Consider the following 19,396-nt stretch of genomic DNA (forward strand, 5'->3'; position numbering starts at 1 on the left):
ATCATACATGATAAAGGGTATTTGACAACTGTTTCAATCTGTTATATTAATTATTAAATCAGATGATAACTTCCCTCGGTATGCAGTGTGAACTTGAAAACCAAACTGTCCAATTAAAAACAAATCAAAAGCCATAAAAATCTATCAGCCATAATATATACACTATACAGTGAAGTCAGAAGTACATACACCTTAGCCAAATAGATTTAAACTAAGTTTTTCACATTCCTGACATTTAATCCTAAGTAAAAATTCCCTGTCTTAGGTCAGTTAGGTCATCACTTAAATTTAAGAATGTGAAATTCAGAATAATAGTAGAGAGAATGATTTATTCAGCTTTTATTTATTTCATCACAATCTCAGTGAGTCAGAATTTACATACACTCAATATATTTGGTAGCATTGCCTTAAATTGTTTAACTGGTCAAATGTTTCGGGTACCTTCCACCAAGCTCCACAATAAGTTGGGTGAAATTTGCCCATTCCTCCTGACAGAGCTGGTGTAACTGAGTCAGGTTTCTAGCCTCCTTGCGCGCACACGCTTTTTCAGTTCTGCCCACACATTTCTATAGGATGAGGTCAGGGCTTTGTTGATGGCCACTCCAATACCTTGACCTGTTGTCCTTAAGCCATTTTGCCACAACTTTTGGAAGTATGCTTGGGGCATTGTCCATTTGGAAACCCATGCGACCAAGCTTCCAACCTCCTTGACTGATGTCTTGAGATATTGCTTCAATATATCCATATAATTTCCCTTCCTCATGATGCCATCTATTTTGTGAAGTCACCAGCCCTCCTGCAGCAAAAGCACCCCCACAACATGATTCTGCCAACCCCGTGCTTCACGGTTGGAAGGTGTTCTTCGGCTTGCAAGCCTCCCCCTTTTACCTCCAAACATAACGATGGTCATTTTGCCAAACAGTTCTATTTTGTTTCATTCAGACCAGAGGACATTTCTCCAAAAAGTACGATCTTGTGCCAGTTGCAAAACATAGTCTGCTTTTTTATGGAGGTTGGAAGCAGTGGCTTCTTCCTGCTGAGCGGCCTTTCAGGTTATGTCGATATAACTCGTTTTACTGTGGATATAGATACTTTTGTACCCGTTTCCTTCCAGCATCTTCACAAGGTCCTTTGCTGTTGTTCTGGGATTGATTTGCACTTTTCGCACCAAAGAATGTTCATCTCTAGGAGACAGAATGCGTCTCCTTCCTGAGCGGTATGACAGCTGCATGGTCCCATGGTGTTTATACTTGCATACTATTGTTTGTACAGATGAACGTGGTACCTTCAGGCGTTTGGAAATTGCTCCCAAGGATGAACCAGACTTGTGGAGGTCTACAATTTTTTTTCTGAGGTCTTGCCTGATTTCTTTTGATTTTCCCATGATGTCAAGCAAAGAGGCACCGAGTTAGGACTTGAAATACATCCACAGGTACACCTCCAATTGACTCAAAGGATGTCAATTAGCCTATCAGAAGCTTCTAAAGCCATGACTTCATTTTCTGGAATTTTCCAAGCTGTTTAAAGGTACAGTCAACTTAGTGTATGTAAACTTCTGACCCACTGGAATTGTGATACAGTGAATTATAAGTGAAATAATCTGTCTGTAAACAATTGTTGGAAAAATGACTTGTGTCAATCACAAAGTAGATGTCCTAACCGACTTGCCAAAACTATAGTTTGTGAACAAGAAATTTGTGGAGTGGTTGAAAAACGAGTTTTAATGACTCCAACCTAAGTGTATGTAAACTTCCGACTTCAACTGTAGGTGCCGAGAATAGAATGAGAAAGAGATAGTGTACAGTTTGCAGATTATTTGATATCACTGTACTCAGAAGGAGACCGGAAGCAGGATAATGAGACAGAGGTTGTGTCCCAAATGACACCCTATTCAAATTGGACTCTGGTCAAAAGATGTGCACTATATAGGGAATAGGCTGCTATTTGGGATGTAGGCAGAGGGAGATAGGATGGCAGGGTGGAAATTCAGGCGTGTGAGTTGTGTACATACAGACAGGGCAGGCCGGGGGAGAGTCTGGACACAGACCCTTGAATGGGAGAATATATAAGCTTTGATCAGTTTTGCATTGTGTGATGAATAGTAATACCTGTTGCCATGATCACAAATTGCAGTCGTGAGTGTTGTGGTGAAAGATCTTAGAGGAAGCGTTTTGTATTCTGTTCTAGACTATACTGTCTGAAATAAGCACATCTGAAACAGACCAAATGTGCCTGAACAAGATATCCCATTCATATTAGTCAGACATATTCCTCTGCAGAAGGAAAAGTATAGGCAAATTGACATGCTGAGACATTTCTCAGTGCCACACCTTAATGCCTCCAAGTAACCAAATGATTTTCATGAATAAAAGATGGTGAGCTTGACTCAGGGAAGAGAACTAACTCAGCCTGTGTCTCAAAAGGCACCCTATTCCCTTCATAGTGCACTATTTTGGGGCCCTGGTCAAAAGTAGTGCCATTTTGAGAAGCAAAGCCTAGTCAAGATGCAGGGAAAGATTAGCCCATAGCACTGCTACTTAGAAAATGGTGCTCCTGTTCGGTTCTGTGCCAATTTCTCAGGTTGTAGTACCTGATAAGGGCCTGTACCTGGGCCCATTCCATTCAGGTATTTTTCTCCCTCTTAAATGCTCCCTTCCCCTCGATTAGACTCTGTGGGGCTCAAGGGTAGCCTCGTAATTATCAGACGGACTACAGCAGTGAACACGTAAGCTCGCCAGATCAGGCCGCTTGCGAGGCTAACTCAGTGGCTCGCCAAAGAGGGTTGCCCCAAATCAGAAATCTATAGAGTCTATTTAACTTAGCATCAACTAATGATCTGGTTGACTGGTAGCATCGTCACATGCCTCAGAGGATTTCGTGTTTGCACTTGAATGAAGAAAGGGTTTGATCAACTCAACTGTATAACCCTGGAGTGCATACTGGTGGCTTGCTTCTTGGTGTGCAAGGGCTGACAGGAGCACTAGCAGAGACTATCATCTCGTCTCAACTACCTCGAAACTGCAGTGGTAGCTCTGTACCAGAGGAGGCTGGTGGGAGGATGGGCTCAGAGTCAAACACGTGGTTCCCATATGCTTGATGTGTTTGACACCGTTCCATTTATTCCATTGCAGCCATTACAATTAGCCCGTCCTCCTGCAGCTCCTCCCACCAGCCTCCTCGGCTCTGTACGGCTGCCTTGGACGGTCTGCAGTGCGATGAGAGATGTGTGACGGGATGCTGATATCGAGCGTGTGTTGATGTATGGCTGGATGCATACTGAGATTGTTTAATCAAATCCCCGCCAGACTCAGAGGAGGACTGCCTCTCAAATGGCACTTCATTCCCAATTTAGGAGAAACATCACTCAGTATAAGGCTGAGTCAAGTATCATCGCCTTCATTTCTGGGCCTGTCAATACCTTGTCACCATGCAGCGCCTGTCTAATCAAAATGCTCAGGGGCATAAGTAGGTTGTAGTGTTTCTTTCCTCTTTGAAGTCTTATCTGGCTGAACTTTGCATGGTTTTTCAAGTGTGTACTCCGATCCCGCTACATATTGATTTCCTATGTCTATGTATTCTTTCTGAGTGGGCCTATTAAGTGCCTTGCTGTTCAGTTGCCACACAATACCATAGAGAAAGTAACTGAGTTGGTCTGTAACATAATATCCTACCTTAAAATGTCTGGAATTGTCATATCCATGAGGTCAAAAGGGGTTGCAGCCTGCTATGTGGTGTGAATTTATTGCCACCAATCTAGATCACTCAGAGTCAATATCACAAAGGAAATGGTTCGCCCAGTGCTGCTGTCAGCCAAACAATTCATCACAAAGAGTTATTTTCCATCACTGAATGTTGGATAATACTATCTCAAGCATCATAACAACAGCAGACGAGTGCTTTATAATGTAAAGTACCACTGTATCCGGTCAGTGGTACATACAGTGCCTCCGGAAAGTATTCAGACCCCTTACGTTTTTCCACATTTTGTTGCGTTACAGCCTTATTCTAAAATTGATTAAATAAAAACAAATCCTCAGCAATCTACACACAATAAGTCATAGTGGCAAAGCAAAAACAGGTTTTTAGACATTTCTGGGGAAGATCTGGGGAAGAGTACCAAACATTCTTTACAGCATTGAAAGTGCCCAAGAACACAGTGGCCTCCATCATTCTAAAATGGAAGAAGTTTGGAACCCCAAAGACTCTTCCTAGAGCTGGCCGCCTGGCTAAACTGAGCAATCAGGGGAGAAGGGCTTTGGTCAGGGAGGTGACAAAGAACCTGATGGCCACTCTGACAGAGCTCCAGAGTTCCTCTGTGGAGATGGGAGAACCTTCCAAGAGGACCACCATCTCCGTAGCACCACCAATCAGGCCTTTTTGGTAGAGTGGCCAGATGGAAGCCACTCCTCAGTAAAAGATACATGACAGCCCGATTGGAGTTTGCCAAAAGTCACCTAAAGACTCTCAGACCATGAGAAACAAGATTATCTGGTCTGATGAAACCAAGATTGAACTCTTCGGCCTGAATTCCAAGCGTCACATCTGGAGGAAGCCTGGCACCATCCCTACGGTGAAGCATAGCGATGTTTTTCAGTGGCAGGGACTGGGAGACTAGTCAGGATCGAGGCAAATATGAACGGAACAAAGTACAGAGAGATCCTTGATGAATACACACCTGCTCCCGCTCTTCCTTCCCTTCCCCCAGCTGGCTTGCCCAGCGCCTATGTCTCGGCCGGTTCGCCCAGGTGGGACGCCGGGGGGGGGGGGGGGGGGGGTACTGTCATGCCTGCTCCTGCTCTTCCTCCCTCTGGCGCCCTTGCCAGACTCCCCAACATTACGTACTCAAGCCACCTTCAGTATGCACACCTGCCTTTCCCTGTCACGCGCATCAACGCTCATTGGACTCAGTTGGACTCAATTACTTGTGTAATTTCCTTCCCTATATCTGTCTGTTTCCTAGCTCTGTTCCCTGATTCGGGATTGTTTGTCATATGTCCTTGTTTACCCGTGTGCTGTTCCTGTCGTGTTCTATGTCTGTTCCTGAATAAATGTTCGACTCCCCGTACCTGCTTCTCATCTTCAGCGTCAGGTCCTTGCAATATTTACCATATCATATGGAGACAGACACATAAACCTTTTAGCATAAGTAGACATAATTGCAAATGATTAAATCCTTCCAATAGAAATTTAAAAAAGTGTTTAGTTACAAATTGAACTATAATTAAATGAGTTGACTGTTCACATGGGATGATTTCACTGAACAACAAAAGAAAGGGAATATTGAATGATCCCCAATGATCGATTGCAGCTCCCAAAAACGTTTTCAACATACATCTGTAAAATGATAGTCTAAACTGATGATAGTCTAAACAACTCCTTTGTAAGATACATTTTTTTAAATTAAACATGTTGTCACGACTTCCGGCGAAGTTGGTCCCTCTCCTTGTTCGGGCGGCGTTCGGCGGTCGACGTTACTGACCTTCTAGCCATCGCCGATCCACTTTTCATTTTCCATTGGTTTTGTCTTGCCTTCCATCACACCTGGTTCCAATTCCATCAATTACATGTTGTGTATTTAACCCTCTGTTCCCACCCATGTCCTTGTCGGTAATTGTTTGTTGTATTGCTCGGTATCCTGGTATTTACCGGGTTATGTTTGACCCATTTATTGTATTATTCTGTTGACGGTGGTTTATGGTTATTAAACACAACCGTTGTAAATCAGTTTCTACTCTCCTGCGCCTGACTTCTCTGCCGCCAGTAGCATCGCATTACACATGTATGGAAACAGGTGAATTAACCCTCCTCAGTTAGCAGGCTCAAGCAAGCTAAAACCCACATGGTAGCAAAAACTAACTAGCAGAAAGTGTTAACAAGTTAGAAATGATTTAAACACACTTTGCTGTAGGGTACTATTTACTAGTTAACAAAAAATCATGTATGTCATATAAAATATATTCACCCCACCCAGTATTGTAATCAAAACTTACCAGAAAGCATGTAGTCCTTGGCTCAGACAGTGTAGTAGTGTGGGCTCAATAGCAACTCATTAGTGTGCAAGATCTTGAGAATCAGCTGTACATGTGATGGAAGAGTGCACTGCGCATGCAGAGAGTTGCAATTCCATTGAATTGGGGATAGTTTAACCAAAATATGCCACAAGACCTAGAATTGCCTTATGTGTATCCCACAAAAAAAGGTTCACTGTTATAAGCTAATTTTTTGAAGAATTTAAGCTAAATTCCCCAAATTCCAGGGCTTAACTTACCATGGAAAATTTCCAGAAAAATTCCAGAAATTTACCGAAAAGTTTCCGTCCTTTGCAACACTACATACAAGTACACCCCTTGGACAGGACGCTAGTCTATCGCAGGGCATTACCCCCAAGCTATGTCCTTATGCTAAGTGCCAAGCAGAGATGCACCAGGTCCCATTTTTACATTCTTTGGTGTGACTCGGCAAGGGATTGAAATCACAACCTTGCAATCTCCAAGGCGGACACTTTAACCACAAGGCCACTGAGTCAGGATGGTGGATCAGGCTCCTAATGGGGATGAGGTCCATAACCTTTAAACCAGCGGGGGCTCTGATTCTACTCAACACCATCAAGAACAACCCCAAGTCAGCCCTGGAAGAGATCAACATTTCAACATTCTCTGAGGACCTGAGCCCTAGGACCATGCCTCAGGACTACCTGGTATGATGACTCCTTGTTGTCCCCAGTCCACCTGGCCGTGCTGCTGCTCCAGTTTCAACTGTTCTGCCTGCGGCAATGGAACCTGACCTGTTCACTGTGATTAGTATTATTTGACCATGCTGTCATTTATGAACATTTGAACATCTTGGCCATGTTCTGTTATAATCTCCACCCGCCACAGCCAGAAGAGGACTGGCCACCCTCATAGCCTGGTTCCTCTCTAGGTTTCTTCCTAGGTTTTGGCCTTTCTAGGGAGTTTTTCCTAGCCACCGTGCTTCTACACCTGCATTGCTTGCTGTTTGGGGTTTTAGGCTGGGTTTCTGTACAGCACTTTAATATATCAGCTGATGTAAGAAGGGCTATATAAATACATTTGATTTGATTTGATTCAACGGTGCTGGTAACGAGGCTTTGTGGAGCTGCTCGAGCCGTTGTGTCAGGACCATTCGGTCTGGGGGTCCAGTAACAGGGGGTTACAGGCTCTGTCACCAGGACCAAGAAACCCTTCGTCGCACTCAACATCACCACAGGACTTCCTTGCAGAGCCAAAGGAGGGCCTGATGGAATTGTTCCAGAGTTTGGATAAAGAGGGAACCATGTCTGTGGACAACAAAGAGTACAAGAAGATTGTGCAGCAAGCTAACATACCCCTGGATCAACACCAGCTGGTGTGTCTGATCCAGAACTTTGACAAGGACTGTACAGGCAGAATAGACTACAGAGGTTTGTGTAGGTTCTGGCACAGAACAAAGACACAGCACTAGGACCGATTGTCCTCCATGATTATTAAAGTAAACAGAGAGTGTGGAGGGTGCTCGCCTTTTTTAAAAAAATTTTAATTTATTTAACCTTTATTTAACCAGGTAGGCAAATTGAGAACACGTTCTCATTTACAATTGCGACCTGCCAAGATAAAGCAAAGCAGTTCGACACATACAACAACACATAGTTACACATGGAGTAAAACAAACATATAGTCAATGATACAGTGAAAAAAAATAAGTCTATATACAATGTGAGCAAGTGAGGTGAGATAAGGGAGGTGAAGGCAAACAAATATATGTTATAAATAAATAAAAATATAAAAAGGCCATGGTGGCGAAGTAAATACAACCAGCAAGTAAAATAAAAACTAAAAACACTGGAATGGTTGGTTTGCAGTGGAAGAAAGCGCAAAGTAGAGACAGAAATAATGGGGTGCAAAGGAGCAAAATAAATAAATAAATACAGTAGGTAAAGAGTAGTTGTTTGGGCTAAATTATAGATGGGCTATGTACAGGTGCAGTAATCTATGAGCTGCTCTGACAGCTGGTGCTTAAAGCTAGTGAGGGAGATAAGTGTTTCCAGTTCAGAGATTTTTGTAGTTCGTTCCAGTCATTGGCAGCAGAGAACTGGAAGGAGAGGCGGCCAAAGGAAGAATTGGTTTTGGGGTGACCAGAGAGATAAACCTGCTGGAGCGCGTGCTACAGGTAGGTGTTGCTATGGTGACCAGCGACGCTGAGATAAGGGGGGACTTTACCTAGCAGGGTCTTGTAGATGACCTGGAACCAGTGGGTTTGGCGACGAGTATGAAGCGAGGGCCAGCCAACGAGAGTGTACAGGTCGCAGTGGTGGGTAGTATATGGGGCTTTGGTGACAAAACGGATGGCACTGTGATAGACTGCATCCAATTTATTGAGTAGGGTTTTGGAGGCTATTTTGTAAATGACATGCCTTAAGGAGGCAGCTGCAGTCACTCGAGGGCAATGTCCATGAAGAGGGGATGAAGAGAGGTAGGAAGAGAAGGAGGAAGGACTGGGATAAGCAACCCTCAAACTGAAGAAAATGTACTGAAACGGGGAGGGACTATCTGGACTTGCCCAATAAGAATGGCTTGTTTTCCCTTTCTGTTGAAAAAGGTTTTGCTACAGTGTGCATTAATGAATAGGCCCCAGATCCATCTCTGGGTTAGGATTCATCTGGGTCCAGTCCAGCAGTGTAATGACATACAGCAGCTAAGGGACAAAATGTTATGTTCCTGCGTCCTCTTCAAAGGGACAATCTGCGATTGCCACATCCCATTTTTGACTTTTAAATCATTTATATGTACCATTTGATTCTTGAACAATATAACTTATAAATGGCTCATGTGCTTAGTTCAACTGTCCTACCCAGACTTTAAGCTTGTTTTACTCCATTGTTTGTAAACACTGTAATTGTAAACAAATAGTGTATAGCCTCAGAATATGGTTAAAACTATAATGTTACCATGGATGGCCAGTCCATGCATCTATAGCTCCGTCTATGAATTTGAGAGTGGTTACATTTCTCCAGTCCCATCCATCAGCTGTTTACGGAAACAGTGGCCCGGTGTCTGCTTTGTTATTGTTTGAACTGCAGATTGTGCGTTCAATTACACCCTGTTACCATTACATCAAGAGCAGGATGGGCACATAGTCTGGCTGACTGATTCTTAATGTCTTCCTTTTCATTAAATAAATAACAGACACCAGCACACTGACAAATGGTCCCACAGTTTTATTGTGTAACGTTTCGACCCGTGGTGCATCAATCCTTTATTGCAAATGTTTATTTTCTGTACCCAGCATCTGCATGTTACTGGATGTACATTCCAAACTAATCGTCCTTTCTCTTGCTCCCTCTTTACTGGGCTACTGTGATCCATGTTGCCGAGGAAGGTATATATAAATATATTAGATAGGAAGGGCAAAATAAATACATTAGATATATGCTCAAAGAGGGGAAGAAAAATCCAAGCATCTAAAACTAGGATGTTTCAATGTTAGAAAGCACTTTATACTAACTAAATGTAATTAAGCATTTATAATGGATTAGTAAATAGTTTATCAACCATTATTCACACATTTCTTAATGTTAGTAACCTAGTAATTCACACATTTACAAACAACTTGTAAACTATTTAATAATGATTCGTAAGATGATTTATAAGATGTTTAATATAGGTCATTGTAAACCATTTACTAATCATTCATATTTTTTGCGTGGTCTAATCTAAAGTGGGAAATGTATGCTTTATAAATCATTTATAAATGTTTTGAGTGACCAGTGTAATTTCTCACAAAAAGATGGACATGCCATTAGTAGACATTACAGCAGTACCTGATGCTCCTCAAAATGGCCCCTAGAAAATATCCATGTGCTGACGTTGTTCCTGTCGTGTTCTATGTCTGTTCCTGAATAAATGTTTGACTCCCCGTACCTGCTTCTCAACTTCGGCGTCAGGTCCTTGCAATATTTACCATATCATATGGAGACAGACACATAAAACCTTTTACCATAAGTAGACATAATTGCAAATGATTAAATCATTCCAAAAGAAATAAAAAAAACTGTTTAGTTACAAATTTTATTATAATTAAATGAGTTGACTGTTCACATGGGATGATTTCACTGAACAACAAAAGAAAGGGAATATTGAATGATCCCCAATGATCGATCGCAGCTCCCAAAAACGTTTTCAACATACAGTACATCTGTAAAATGATAGTCTAAACTGATGATAGTCTAAACAACTCCTTTGTAAGATAAAAAAAAAAAAATGAAACATGTATGGAAACAGGTGAATTAACACTCCTCAGTTAGCAGGCTCAAGCAAGCTAAAACCCACATGGTAGCAAAAACTCAAAATGGCCCCTAGAAAATATCAATGGTTAAACAATAAGCACACAATCAAGAGGATGTATTGAACATAAGCGTTTTTTGGCAGTGACTTTTCTACCAAAACCAGTGTGGATTGCAGTCACTCCTTAGAGCAATCTAATCTCAGTTAACCCAGAACTAGAATCTTGCGTAATTTGGTCAGCTTCGTTATTTGGTTCTGGGTCCATGCGTGTTAGAAGTTGGGGGTTCCAGTTTGCGAGATCTTGCGAGATCTAGGGGAAAACTCTCAGCCGAGGTGTGTGTGCGTGGGTGTACATGCAGAAAGAGAGTGAAATAGAATAGCTCACACTCTACACTCTGAATATACAATGAGCAACACTCACAAACTCTTGTCATTACTGTTAGCCCATATGACTAAGGTGATCGATAAGAGGTTGAACATCTTGAAGCGTTGTCACTGTGTCAGATAATCGATTCCGGTTGTATAATGGATGTTTTAGCCCAAGCTTTCACACACACACGCGCACACGCACACACACAGCTTTCGTTGTCCTGTTGAGCAGTGACAACAGCAGCTATCCAAACAGTCCCTCACCTCTCCTCACTGGTGGTAATGTATGGCTCTGTGGGTTCCATATTGTCATCACTACAGCTTGTGTCTCATGCTGGCAGAACAACTCTGAGAGAGGGCCCCATACAGAGACACTCTTCACACAATTAGCCTATTCGTCTAGGGTTTCTCTCTCTCTCTCTCTCTCTCACACACACACACTCACGCACTCTTAGGTATCTAACTGGGCTATTCACCAAAGTTGTAAATGGACTTTTCACATTGCTGGAAACGTTATCTACACTGTGAAGGGGTAGCCGTGAATTTGACAGTAATTTACAAGCAGCATATTGGTAAGTTAAGTTACTGTATTTCATATTGCAGTACACCTTCTGTAATCTACAGTATCTAAGCAAGTACTGTGTAATGACACACAGTACAATACTGTATAATTGACTGTATTATACTGTAAAAAAAGAAATAGTAACTGCTACCATAATCCTAATTAATTAAGGAATGGATGGATGAATGAATGAAATTCATTGAGGGGATTTGGGTTTGTATTTCACAGTATTTTACTGTAATTACATGGGATTGGTGCAAGCAGGTTGGCTGCTATGTGATGTGTTTAATGAGTCAGAAACCACAAAACCATGAACTCACTAGTGGTCAAAATGTTTTTGGCACTCCAAAAATATGGTACGGTACGGTATTCTGAGGGATGGAATTGCAGTACACTTTAAAATACCCTGTTGTTTTTACGGTTATTTACTGGCAGCCAGTTACCTGTAAGAAACAATATACCGTTAAAAAAAGTGCAGTATGTTACCATACTGTATTTTATGGTATCCAATACTGCTACTGTAATTGATTTACAGTACCAATAATGCTACTGTAGTCATTTTATGTAACAAATACTCTTACTGTAATCTTTGGTACCGTTGTTTTATGTTAACTTACAGGTATATTTCCTGTAACCGGCTACTGGTTGCTATAAAAATACAGTAAATATACAATAAGTTACTGTGTTTTTACTGATAAATTGAGGTGTTTTTGCTGTATGCTGCTTAGTGTTAATTCATTGGGACTAGGAGGAGGGTGATGGTGTAGGGGTGCTTTGCTGGTGACACTGTCTGTGATTTATTTAGAATTCAAGGCACATTCTGCAGCGATACGCCATTCCATCTGGTTTGTGCTTAGTAGGACTATCATTTGTTTTTCAAGGCCGTGTAAGGGCTATTTGACCAAAGAGAGTGATGGAGTGCTGCATCAGATGACCTGGCCTTCACAATCATCCGACCTCAACCCAATTGAGATGGTTTGGGATGAGTTAGACTGCAGAGTGAAGGAAAAGCAGCCAACAAGTGCTCAGCATATGTGGGAACTGCTTCAAGACGGTTGAAAAAGCATTCCTCATGAAGCTGGTTGAGAGAATGCCAAGAGTGTGCAAAGCTGTCATCAAGGCAAAGGGTGGCTACTTTGAAGAATCTCAAATATATTTTGATCTGTTTAACACTTTTATTGGTTACTACATGATTCCATATATGTTATTTCATAGTTTTGATGTCTTCACTATTATTCTACAATGTAGAAAATAGTAAAAATAAAGAAAAACCCTTGAAGGAGTAGGTGTGTCCAAACTTTTGACAATGTTGTGGGCGGGGAAAGAATTGCTGCATTTCGAATGATACTGTAATTCCACCCCATAGAATACAGAACCGTACCAAGTCTTTGGAGCGCCAAAAACCTGTTGACCACTAGTGGGTGAATGGTATTGTTGTTTCTGGATCATTAACATATTTTGAGGCATGCCTTGTAAGAGGCTATTTGTTTCACCCGTGAGTGAGAATGCTGTACCAATTTTACTCCCATGTGGTTACACTGCCCCATCAATTTAAACTGTATAGGGAACAGATTGGAGTGGAGGTAAGTCTTAAACCTTAATTGGTTGAGCATTTTGCCATGTCCTTAAGGGTCTGTTTTGCCCTGTAGTCGCTGCCAGTTTGTGACATATAAACATTTTTAGTTAGGGCAAATAATGTCTGAAATGTTGAAGTGGAAATTACTAACTTTAGAAACCTTTTTAAACCTTGAAGACAGTACAAGTTTGCATTATCTACTGTTCAAGAAATTTCCTACAACTACAGGGTGATAAAATTAAGATCCTACACCTTTTTTTTAAATTTAAACTTAATTTAACCTATTTAACTACACCTGTATAAGTAGTGTTATGATTTTTGTGCTGTTAACAGACAATTTCAAACTAACCTCATGACAGGAATTTTGACTGAGTTGTGAAACACCCCGAAATCCCATAAAACAGAGGATCCAACCTGGAACCAGATGCAGTGCTGGTCATAAAAAATACAACAAATGATCTTTCCGCCCTGTCTGCTTCTACTCCCTCCCTGAGTATGGCTCATGTCCCAAATGGCACCCTATTCCCTATGTAATGCGCTACTTTTAACCAGGGTATGGGCTCTGGTCAAAATAAGTTAACTACATAGGGAATAGGGTGCCATTTGGGATGCAGGCTGTGTCTTGTTTTAGGTGATGGGACGGCTCCCTACCTCTGAGGCAGCACTAAATATGGCTCATGATCAAGTGTCTATTTACCCCATGTTTTCCCATCTCTCAGGGTAACGGTGAGCATAAAGAGTAGCCTAACCCCTGAAGTGGTTGTTTAGAGTTTGTTAGTGTTATTATTATGTGAGTTCTGTCACAAATATCACCCTATTCCCTATATAGTGCACCTTTGACCAGAGCCTAATGACAGAAGTGCAAAACAGGGAATAGGGTGCCATTTGCGACGTAAGCGTCCTTTGCATCTCTACTGACTTATCTAGGCTTGGTAAGGCAGGAAGTAGGATACAGCCAGCTAGACTGAAAAATAATGTAACTGTCACACCCTGATCTGTTTCACCTGTCCTCGTTATTGTCTCCACCTCCTCCAAGTGTCGCTTATTTTCCCCAGTGTATGGTTTAAGACTGTCTCTCTGTGCCAGTTCGTCTTGTATGTCCAAGCCTACCAGCGTTTTTTCCCGTTTTCCTGCTTTGCCTTCCTGCTCTGCTTTGCTACCTCTGAAAAACCCCAATCACCCAGTCATTTTTTCCCTATCTGTGGTGAGTTTGTACAGCCTATCCCGACTCCCCGTGAACCCCGCTTACCTCCTCCAGAGCGATATTCGGGGAATCCTGGTACCTGCCGGGGTTTTCTTTCTGTGCTCGCTTATTTTTGAGCTACAGCCATCTTTGTTTTCTTCAGACCGATCGAAGATAGCGTATATAATTACGCTAATGTCGGGAAGGGCGCTCTCCTGGGCTACGGCAGTTTTATAAGGGATTTGCGTCAATTCAATCTGGTATCAGGACAAAATGTGATTCAGAGTCACCGAATATACTTTAGGTATTTTTATTAAACTCAAGCGATAAATGGTAAATGCAATTTTCGTATATACGGGTTCTCTGTATCACCTTGCAGGGCAGAACAGAGAACTGGCAGGATGTAAGTAAACAGCTGTTCTTATACTGTGACAGACTAGTTCCAACCCGTCTGTTGGCCTATCACAGTAGAGGCTGAGCGTGGTTTAAACTTTGCTCAGCCTATCGCCAGCGCTTAGGCTAGTCCCAGCCTCTTGGCGCTCTTTGGTGTCCCGGCGCTGTTGCTGTGTAGATTACGCTCCCTCACCCCAGAGGCTGAGGTCAGACAGCTCTGCAACATTGTCTGAGCTATTTGCACCTGCATACAAAGCACACTGTTCTCGCTCAAGGCTAACCACAGCTTCCCAGCACACTTATCTGGGGCTAACTGTTACTTCCAGCACACACACACAGACACCCAGGCGCCCAGGCTAACAGTTGCTAATATTATATCACATGTGATATAGCATTGGGTTATAGTGCAATAAACACAAATCGTAACAGTTTGGGAACAACAATCTGCCATTTGCGGTCATTTGGAGGAATTCATGGCAGAGCTGAGAAAAGTTTTTGAGTCTCCAGTATCCGGGAGAAAGGCGGCCAGCAAACTGCTTGACTTACGTCAAAACTCTCGTAGTGTGGCAGACTACGCGGTGGACTTTCGCGTGGTGGACTTTCCCACGTTGGCTGCCGAGAGTGCCTGGAATCTGGAGTCTCTTTTCGATACTTTTCTGCATGGATTATCTGAGGTAAAGGATGAGCTAGCTGCTCGGGAACTGCCGGTGGACCTCGACTCCCTTATCGTTTTAACCATTATAATTGATGGATGCCTAAGGGAACACAAGAGTGAGAGGAGGTCTGGTCTAGGGCACACTCGTGCACCCGATATGGCGCGTTCACCTCCTATGGAATCTGGACGTTTCGGAAGGCAGCTCTTCCGAGAGGAGTCGAAGCCACCCGAGCTCTCTCGTGAATCTACGACGGGTGAGTTGGATACTCCTGAGCCTATGCAGTTGGGAAGCATTAGGCTATCAGTTTGGGAGCGCTCACGGAGGAGGACATTTTATAGCTACCTGCCCTATTAGGAAACCCTTGTCTTTAGTGGGTACCAGTACCATGGTGAGTCAGACTGGGAGTTCCCTAATTCCCATCACCCGCACACCCCTTTTTGCTCTTGTGCTGTGGGGAGACCAATCTAAGTCTCTCCGAGTACTCATTGACTCTGGGGCTGATGAAAATCTTATAGCTTCGGAGCTTGGTATTCCCACTCAGCCTCTCTCTGTGCCCATGGATGCTAGGGCACTGGACGGTCGCTCTATAGGGGAAGTCACCAATAGTACTGTGCCCGTTCAATTACGGGTTTCTGGTAACCACAGTGAGACAATACAGTTCCTCCTCATTACATCTCCCCATGTTCCGGTTGTGTTGGGATTTTCCTGGCTCCAAAAGCACAATCCTGTGATTGACTGGAACACAAGCTCCATCCATTTTGCCATTCCCACTTCCTTCAAGCACAGACTTCCTCAAGTCACCTCCCTCAGGATGTTAGCAAGACTGTGGATGTCTCTGCTATCCCCACAGAATACCATGACCTCCTGGAAGTGTTCAGTAAGGCACGTGCTACTTCCCTTCCCCCCGCACCGTCCTTATGATTGTGCCATTGATCTTCTCCCAGGCACTACAGCACCTCGGGGTCGATTGTATTCTCTGTCTGGACCAGAGACCAAAGTTATGGAGGAGTACATAGAGGAGTCTCTGGCCACTGGGGCCGTCCGTCCGTCTGCATCTCCTGCCGGCGCAAGGTTTTTCTTTGTGGAGAAGAAGGACAAGACCCTGCATATATGCATTGACTACTAGGGACTTAATTACTGTCAAGATTCATTACCCCCTACCTTTCCTCTCCTCGGTGTTTTAACCTCTCCAGGGAACCACCATATTTTCCAAGTTGGACCTTCAAAATGCCTACCACTTTGTTCGGATACATGAGGGGGATGAGTGGAAGACAGCCTTCAACATAGCCAATGGACATTATGAGTACCAGGTCATGCCATTTGGACTCACCAACGCCCCCGCTGTTTTCCAGGCGTTGGTCAATGATGAGCTTCGGGACATGCTAAACCGGTTTGTGTTCGTGTATCTTGATGACATCCTGTTTTTTCCCCTGTCATGTCAGACAGGTCCTTCAGCGCCTCCTGGAGAACCAACTGTTCGTGAAAGCCCACCGCTCTACTATCACCTTTCTGGGATATGTCATTGCTGAGGGCAATGTTCAGATGGATCCTGGAAAGGTGAAAGCAGTGGTGGATTGGCCTCAACCAACGTCCAGTGTGTAATTGCAACGGTTTCTTGGTTTTGCAAACTTCTACCGCTGTTTTATTCAGGACTTACAGCACCCTGGCGGCCTCCCTCTCGGCACTCACCTCTCCCAAGGTACCATTCAAATGGTCTCCAGCTGTCGACAAAGCCTTTGTGGACCTGAAGCATCGGTTCACAACAGCACCCATCCTCATCCATCCGGACCCCTCGCGTCAATTTGTGGTGGAAGTGGATGCTTCGGATGTTGGAGTGGGGGCCATCCTGTCCCAGCGTTCTGCCCAGAATCAGAAGCTTCATCCCTGTGCCTTCCTGTCCCATCGTCTCAATCCTGCTGAAAGGAACTACGATGTTGGCAACCGAGAACTCCTGGCGGTGAAGATGGCATTGGAAGAGTGGAGGCACTGGCTGGAAGGAGCAGAACACCCATTCCTGGTCTGAACCGACCGTAAAAACCTGGAATATCTCTGTACAGCCAAGCGTCTCAATTCCAGGCAGCCCCCGTGGGCCCTCCTGTTCACCAGATTTAACTTCACCATCTCCTACCTCCCAGGGTCTAAGAATGAGAAGCCTGATGCCCTCTCCCGCCTATACAGTTCTTCTGCCACACCCTCGACTTCTGAAACCATTCTCCCTACTTCATGCCTTGCTGCCACTGTGGATTGGGGTATTGAGAACCTGGTCAGCGAGGCACAATGCTCCCAGCCTGGATCTGAAGGGGGCCCGGCTAACCGGCTGTTTGTCCCTAATCCAGTCCGGTCCCGGGTCCTGGAATGGGCTCATTCTTCCAGGCTGACCTGTCATCCAGGGTTCTGTCGTACACTAGCCTTCCTTCGACAACGTTTCTGGTGGCCCACAATGGTCCCTGACGTCTCTGCCTTTATCACTGCATGCACTGTGTGTGCACAAAACAAGAATCCACGGCAAGCTCCTTCTGGCTTCCTGCAGCCACTACCGGTTCCTCATCGTCCCTGGTCTCATATATCTCTGGACTTTGTCACTGGGCTCCCTCCGTCTGATGACAACACTGTCATTCTGACGGTAGTCGACCGGTTCTCCAAGGCCGCCCATTTCATCCCTCTCCCCAAACTACCTTCTGCCAAGGAGACGGCCCAGCTTATGGTGCAGCATGTCTTCTGGATCCATGGGCTCCCGGTAGACATGGTCTCCGATCGGGGTCCTCAGTTCTCGTCTCAGTTCTGGAAGGCATTCTGCACCCTTATTGGGTCGCTGGCCAGCCTGTCTTCTGGATTCCTTCCCCAAACTAACGGTCAGTCGGAGCGAGCCAACCAAGACCTGGAGACCACCTTAAGGTGCCTGGTCTCAACCAACCCCACTACCTGGAGCTGTCAACTGGTCTGGGTGGAGTATGCCCGGAACACTCTTCCCAGTTCTACCACAGGACTCTCCCCTTTCGAGTGCTCCATGAGGTATCAGCCTCCACTCTTCCCTGAACAAGAGCGTAGGTCAGCGTAGATGTTTGTCCGCCGCTGTCGACGTACATGGAGAAGAGCCAGGGCGGCTATTTTCAAGACCAACTCCAGGTATCGTCGACAAGCGGACCGTCGCCGGACCCCAGCTCCTCGCTACCGCATTGGGCAGAGGGTATGGCTGTCGACACGGGACCTGCTCCTTCGGGTTGAGTCCCGCAAACTGTCCCCCTGTTTTATTGGTCCTTTTCCCATCCTTTTCCCGTCCTTTTCCCATTATTGTTCCTTTTCCCAAGAAGTTCCACTTCTTTCCGTCTCTTATTACCCCGTACCCTCTGTATTCACCCTACGTTCCATGTGTCTAGAATTAAATCCGTGTCTCACAGTTCTCTGTCTTCTGTCCCCAGGCCTTTTCAAGTCCTCCCGGTTTTGACACTTCCCTGTTCTGGACTCTTTACCCGCCTGCCTGACCATTCTGCCTGCCCTGACCTCGAGCCTAACTGCCACTCTGTATCTCCTGGACTCTGATCTGGTTATGACCTTTTGCCCGTCCTCGACCATTCTGTTGCCTATTCCCTTTGGATTTATTGAACATCTTTATTTATTAAACATCTTAAACTCCAACCACGCCTCTTGTGTCTGCATTTGGGTCTTGTCTAGTGTCATAATAGTAACAATATCTCTCTCAGGCATCCACTTGTCTTCTTCCTCTGTTTACAGGAGAAAACTTGGCACAAAAGCTCGTTAGGAGAACGGAGATGCAACTGAGGACAGTTAGAGTTAGAGAGAGTAAGATCTGACTGTAATTTTAGCAACGACACACAAGGGGTTCAAGGTCATTGTTAAAAACACAACAAACAGTGAGAAGTCACAGACGAGTATGGTGTGAAGACACAGAGGATATCAGTCACAAACTGTGTTCAACATAAGTGGTTAAGTTAAGAGTCTGTTCTCAGCAGAGAGAATATATGGAAACCCCCATTGATGTCATCACTGTCTGTTATACTGGTCCAGGGAGAGCTCGATTAGTTTTTTTGGAAAGTTTTGAAAGTGTAGCTAGCTACAGTTGAAGTCGGAAGTTTACATACACTTCGTTTGGAGTCATTAAAACTCATTTTTCAACCACTCCACAAATTTACTATTAACAAACTATAGTTTTGGAAAGTCGTTTAGGACATCTACTTTGTGCATGACACAAGTCATTTTTCCAACAATTGTTTACAGACAGATTATTTCACTTATAAATCACTGTATCACAATTCCAGTGGGTCAGAAGTTTACATACACTAAGTTGACTGTGCCTTTAAACAGCTGGGAAAATTCCAGAAAATGATGTCATGCCTTTAGAAGCTTCTGTAGGCTAAT

The sequence above is a fragment of the Salvelinus sp. IW2-2015 genome, linkage group LG14, assembly GCF_002910315.2.
Source record: "Salvelinus sp. IW2-2015 linkage group LG14, ASM291031v2, whole genome shotgun sequence".
NCBI lineage: Eukaryota > Metazoa > Chordata > Actinopteri > Salmoniformes > Salmonidae > Salvelinus > Salvelinus sp. IW2-2015.